At 32.8% G+C, this 6,899-nt stretch overlaps 1 protein-coding gene across 1 annotated transcript in view; it reads left to right on the top strand.

Moving 5' to 3' along the window:
* LOC128888733 (uncharacterized) overlaps nt 1–6,899 on the top strand; it is a 17,914-nt gene that overhangs the window by 3,761 nt on the left and 7,254 nt on the right. The gene's annotated exons all lie outside the window — the stretch shown is intronic.

Genomic DNA, 6,899 nt, shown 5'->3' with positions numbered 1-6,899 from the left:
TTTGAAATCTGTTTTTTCCCCGTTCTTTAGAATCGTTTGTACCCGTTCGTAAAGCCTGAAAAGTTTTCCTTGTAAGTACGATAGTTGTCGGTATCACTATCGTTTCTTAAAGTGTAATACGTAACTTTTGATTGAATAATTAAAAAATTTAATTCCGAGTGTCGAGTATGAAAAGAAACGAATTTGAATGAAATTCATCAATTTTGACGAGGAAACGAAAATAAATGCCACGTGAAATGTTTGATTACGCAGTCTCCGGTAGTTTAAATAATATTCAATCGTAGCAGAAATTTTAAATGATATTTGTTTGGCGTTGAACGTGATAACGTGGATCTAATTAGAATACAATAACCGGTAAAAGGAATCGTTCGACGCAATAAACGTCAGCTGTGCATCGAAATTGTAATCGTATCGAGCGGTTAGAAATCGGTTTAAGTGCGGAAGGAATTTCTGCAATAAAAGTTTGCTTTCATTCGGAGGAGAATCACAACCTCGTCCTTGGTGGTTTCTTATTGGAGGAGATTTTGAAAGAACCGTGACGTTATTTCCCGTCGATTACGACTCGATTCCGAGGTTCCTAAATGATGAGAGAGTGAAGTCAATTAGTCATAATAATGAGTAAGGGAATTCGCAGGGGCCGTCGTGGATCGACGGGTTTCATTGACTTTCCAAGTCATCGTCCGATTGCATTGGCTTCCTGCAACAAGTTTGCGGGATTTGCATAGGACATCTACATTTATTTCCGTTGCAATCTTCGGATAAATCGATGCAGTTTGACAGCGAAACGTTATCTGTTTTCTAATTATTATATGGACAAATGTTACATTTACATTTATTGTAATATACGATAAACACTTTCGATATGTTTGCTAGTCCAGGTCAATTCAACAATAGTACATACGTGTGCTTAAAAATTGTGGTTTTTGTAAATAGAAATTGTGAAAAAATGAACGACTTCGTAATAATAGCGTGTATAAATATAATATGTACGTATGTTTCAAACTAAATACACTAAGACGATGATTATTTTAAAATTGATTCTTTTTGAGAAAGGTCTGGATTAGGTACAATAATGTTTCTTCAAGATATTTCTTTATGAACAATTAAAATAACATTTTCTTCTGCTTTCCTGTTCTTTTTTTTTTTTTCCTTTAATTATCATATGGATACATACAACATTTGAATTTCACTTTCGGTTCTTTAAAAAATCGAATTCAGACGAACACGTCTGTTGTATAAACGAGGCACGCATGATAATGTAATGTAGAAAAACGAAATAAGTAGAGCAGTGTGGCACGTTATGAATAATTGTAAAGTATGTAGTTACTGAGGAAACGAAGCAAAACTGAAAAGTTCCTTTCGTTCGATCAGCGAGCGGCAAACACTTACAATTAAACAGAACTGTTGGGTCGAGCAAGGCCATGCCCCAGAAATATTTCAAATATCTGTGATACATACATGTCGAGCTGTCCGGAAATTAATTTCCCTTAATTTAATTAATTGCACTTTTAATCAGCCACTTTCGCTCCAAATTATCATCTCTGTATTATCATTTGTTAACCAACTTCGAAAAGGAGGAGGTCAATCAAGTCGACGTGCATTTTTTTATTTTTATTAATTTCTGTAAACAACATCCTTCTATATCGATATCTATTAGCATCTTCTAATTCTGTGATCCGCTGCGACAAATAATACCTCGTTTCGTCTTCGTATTTTCCAAAATTGACGATTCATGAATTCTTCGCAAATTATCATTTTTATTAACAAACAACGGAATTGAATTTCAGTTTTCGAAAATATATAGAATTTGGATGAATATATCTGCGCGAATAAACGAACGTTAAATATATTATGTAATAGTGTAATATAAAATGATTTACATTTTTATATAAAGCTTATTTATTCAACAAATGTGTTCGTCTGAATTATATGTTTTTTAAAGAATTGGTAAAAAGGGGTTGCAACGTTAGTATCCCCACGCGGGTGAAAAACCGCGGGGCACAGCTACTGTTATATAACCTTAGAAAATGTGCATGGATGGAACAGAAGGATTGCTTCGATGCTTTCTTATAAAACATTTTGATACATCGAAAGGAATAATCGAATTAGTCAAATTGAAAATTAAATCAATTTAAATTTTAATTTCGATCGAAATTTTAATTTCAATTTAAATTCTCATTGTAAATATAATGAAAAAATAAATATAATATAATGAGAAATAAAATTATATTAGAATATCTAACGGATGAAAAATGAATAATTTTTATTGGACAGTCGTAGATAAAGAACTAGAGTTTATTTTGTAGAGTTATTTAATATAATGAGAACGTAAAGAAGATTGGAATAGTCATGCGAAATCTTCTACGCCTATGTCACTTAGGATTGAGAAATCTGTGTCGGGAAGTAAAATAAGCGGACACTGACCACACATAAACGCACACAAATGTGCCGCACTATGCGATATCACCTTTCTAACCTGCTACTTGCTCTAAGCTGCAGCTACAGCTGCAGCCAGCTTATGGTCTCGCACAGAATCCAGGCTTCGTGTCAAATCCTTCTTTTTCTGTAAAAAGAACACTTTTAAAAGATTACTGGGTTCATTTTTATTGGTATATTCAAATAGGCTCGTGTAATTTCATTGAATATCGAATGAATATATAAATTAATCGATACCGATAAAAAAATATTAATTAATAGATTTAATGAACTGTTATTATTTATATATAATTGCATAAAAAGTTTTACATAATTATATGATCACCGTCGTTGATCATCATTTGTCCTCATTCACCAGAAAAATTAATAATTGCTACCTGCAAAGAGTTCTCTGTGAGCATGATTAATTGTTAACTGCAACTGAAGTTATTCATCACGTACATACAATCATAAATATATACTAATTTGTGACGTATAATAAATCAACCCAATATGTTCTATATTCGTTCGTAATTAACACGTCAATTAATAATTTTTCTTTCAATTAGTAATTTTCCATTAATGAGAAGACGAGAAACTAAAGTTTCGAATAGACTATCAATTAAAATGACCCCAATAAAAATGAAACCAAGGAGTTATCCATTTCTTTGGGTGTCTATTTATTTATTCCTCGCTGTTTGGTTGCGAGAAACAATAATAATTAACATAGACGAACGATGAATACGATTTATTTCTTCGTATTTAGATCGGAGCGATAATTATTTGTTGAAACTGGGACGAAGAGTATTAGAATTGGTTAGATGAGATTAATTAGAGATGAAAATGAAATTGTTGGCTATGTAGTACGTGGGTACTATGATTAAGGGAAATAACAGTTTCGCAAAAGTTGGGCGTGGGACAACCCACAGGCAGCAATTGATTCCAAGAAGTCAATCATCGCAGGATAACCTTCCAGCTAGATTAAAGGTTAATTGGTGAATTACTGTAGACGGATCTTTCAAAATCACGTTGGCAATTGGACCAATAGCAATAATTTCATTGCTGTATGATTTTGTAAATTCATGATTTCTTAACAATATCACCTTTTCTTTTCCAGTTTCTCTGGTAAAACTAGCAGTATATTCGATTTAGTACACCGAATTAGTGATTTATAAGTTGTTATATATCGATGGAAAAATAGTAGCGTTGTTTTCATTAAAAAAAATTGTTACGTTGTTATATATCGATGGAAAAATAGTAGCGTTATTTTCATTAAAAAAAATTGTTACGTTGTCTGGAAAAATAAGCAATATTTTGTGGACATTAAAAATATCAATAATTGCATATTAATTGCGGTATAATTGCATATTTTGTGTCACAAAATTAACGTCCTGTATCCGATATTAATACCATTTACCGAAACATGGTCAATAAGTGAACGATTTACTTAAAAAATTCATCGTATTCACTTATTTCAAATAATACAAATTCTGTTACCTTGCGCAACAGAGCGAGCCCGTAAAATTTTGATTAAGTGGAAAGTGGTTGTATTATTTTTTCATTATTTGGATGGCTCTTATAAAATTGAGTAACGCGTGCTTCAATCGATTGTGTTTCGTCATCCATAGTTGCAGCGTTATATATGCGTAGTCGTTAAATTCGATTCTTTACGGAATTACACGAAAGAGAAAGTTAAAATTAAAGAATTCGACAATTAAAGAAAATATGAAATCAAGGGTAACGTGCTTTTCGGGCATCTGGTTACTCGGAAAACACTATTTCGAACACTTACGAAATGAACGCGTGTTTCGATGCTTTCGATGTTACTCATTTTTTTCGCCTTTTCCTTGCTTTCCCAAAAATTATTCTTCAACTCATATTTACTGGTACGACATCGTTACTATACGCAACGAAAGGAGAGGTTCCAGCATGTGGAATGTGGAGTGTTTAAGGAGGGGACAAGGGTAGCAGTTGCCCCCCCCCCCTCTTTTTAAAATGAACAAAATTGAAAACAAAACAGAAAAGATACGAACAACGAATTTCTTTGAAAATTAATTTTTCCATCTTAAATCAATCGAATCTGAAAGAAGTTGAATTTAGAAAGTTGCCTCACCCCTACCCCCCGCGCCCCTCTTTTTAAAATGAACAAAATTGAAAACAAAACAGAAAAGATACGAACAACGAATTTCTTTCAAAATCAATTTTTCCATCGTAAATCAATCGAATCTGAAAGAAGTTGAATTTAGAAAGTTGCTTCGCCCCTTTATGGGTTCAAGCAAACAATATTCAAATTGCAAACAATTAACGGCGACGTGTATTTAAAAAAGTGCGAAGTGTGAAAAGAATGAGAATAAAAGATTGACTCCGCTGTGCAACGTTCGATTGATTTGTGATTCGAGAACTGTTCGTCGTCCAGGCCGATGTTTTCATATTTATTTTAAAGCAATTGTCAATGAAAAAACAAAAAAAAAAAAAAAAAGAAATGCGAATAAGTAGCTTTAGGATTAATCAATATCACAGAAAAGTCTTGTTTCAATATTCCTTACCATTTCGACGACAAAAATTCTAGAAAATCAGCTATTTCTCAGTCGTTCGAACCAGGACCTTTTAACGATTGAACGAAAAAAAATTGTAACAATTTTACGTAGGAGCACGAAAGCACAGGGCACAAGTTAATTAAGTAGGATTTGTTAATCAAGGTTGTTACTTAACTGTCTTCCACTCGAGGACGCTTGCGTTATTACTCAACACCAGCAAATTGCTCGTATCCGTGAAATTTCTCGCGCTGTAACAAAGGAAAAAGGAGAGCTAACGTTTCCATTTTTGTCGTTAGTTAAAGCAAAGATTTTCCAGCCCGAGGGAATGTTTTAAGATCTATCTGAACACAACGCGGTATGGAAACGATTTAGCAATCTTTAGAATAGAAATTCTCACAATCTTGTACGCTTTATGTTTCTTCTTTTTTTTCATGTTTTCACAACCCTACGTGCAATATAGCGAATAAGGTGTAAGTTGAAGTGTTAAGGTGTAGAATTGCGAGAGAAATAATTTAAATAATTCGATTGAAGTTTTAGGGTTTAGAATTGACGAATAGTACAAAATTGTGTAGTATTTCTTTGATTCTTTTGGCTTTATTTATTTACTGTAAAATCGTAATGAATTTTCAATTCGATATTTCCAATTGCAATTAATCGTCGATTGTTAACTGTAATTAGCCATTATAATTAACGGTCATTCGCCAATTGTTACTGCAGACATTCATTGCCTATCGGAATTATAATCGATCAATTGTTAATTGCAGTCGTAAATAGCTGAACGATATCCCACGAAACTGTGACGAAACACACCAATGGACAATGTGTACGAATCATTCTTATTTGTAATTCGGTTTAAATTGCGGAAGGACGAATTCGCAGGTGACTTTTATGTCGTTCTGCTTGACTGAGAGTGTGTAGTTTCAAGGCGGAAAGGAGTTGGGAAAGCAGCCGAACGCAGAGAAAGTGACGCTCTTGAGAAACTTTTCCCACAACTCTTGTTTTCAACGTTTGCAATAAAACCTTTCGCCTCCGTTATTTCCGAACAGAAGCGTATAAACAATGGATGAAATATAAAATATTTACATGAAATGATTTCTATACCATGTCGATACTGTTATGCCATTCTTTTCATTTACGCGATTTACACGAACCTAAATTAATTGTATTTTTATTATATTCAAAAGTTTACAAACTTTACAAAATTTAAATCAATATCATCCAAATCAATCATGGATTTGGATCAATCGTTTATTACTTCAATTCGTAAGAGCGCGAACTAAATTTTGCGATGCAGATATTTCAAAAATTCGTAAAAAATGATATAATTAACTTATAATTTGCGATTCAATGACGTATAATACGTTGAACAAGAAAACGACCTGTCAGCCCTTGAAAAAAGCATTTATTACTAATTATTATCAACTATTAATCATTCGTTTACAAAGATATAAAGGAATAATTAAACTTGAAACGGTTCTAAAAAGTAATGACCTTACTTTCGTCTACCCAGTGTCAAAACAATTGTGAAAGTGAACCAACAGGAAATTTCTCTTCTACTCGTCGTTTTATTCCGCAAGCTGAATGTAATAATAATAATTCCGTAACACCGACACTTCCAAACCGGTATTCCCCTGTAAACAGTATCTTCCAACCACGAGTAATAATAACATTCAAGCATAGATTATGCTATATAACTCGTAATTAGAAAATCTCAAAGAATAGCGGAAGTGCAATGCAATGCACTTTGTTAAAAATTTGATGTTAAATTCGACACAAGACACAAGTTCCAAACGGTTCACAAATATTTTTCTGTTAATGAATTATATCTTAGTAACGATGCAGATCAATGATTGTTATTTCTTTTTTTTAAACGGTTAACAAATTTTGATTTTTCCGACATGTCAAATTTTCAGCAACCTACATTCCACTTTCATTTAAAAATTAAAG

This window comes from Hylaeus anthracinus, unplaced genomic scaffold (genome assembly GCF_026225885.1).
Source record: "Hylaeus anthracinus isolate JK02 unplaced genomic scaffold, UHH_iyHylAnth1.0_haploid 11994, whole genome shotgun sequence".
NCBI lineage: Eukaryota > Metazoa > Arthropoda > Insecta > Hymenoptera > Colletidae > Hylaeus > Hylaeus anthracinus.
This window is presented reverse-complemented; position numbering and strand designations above follow the sequence as displayed.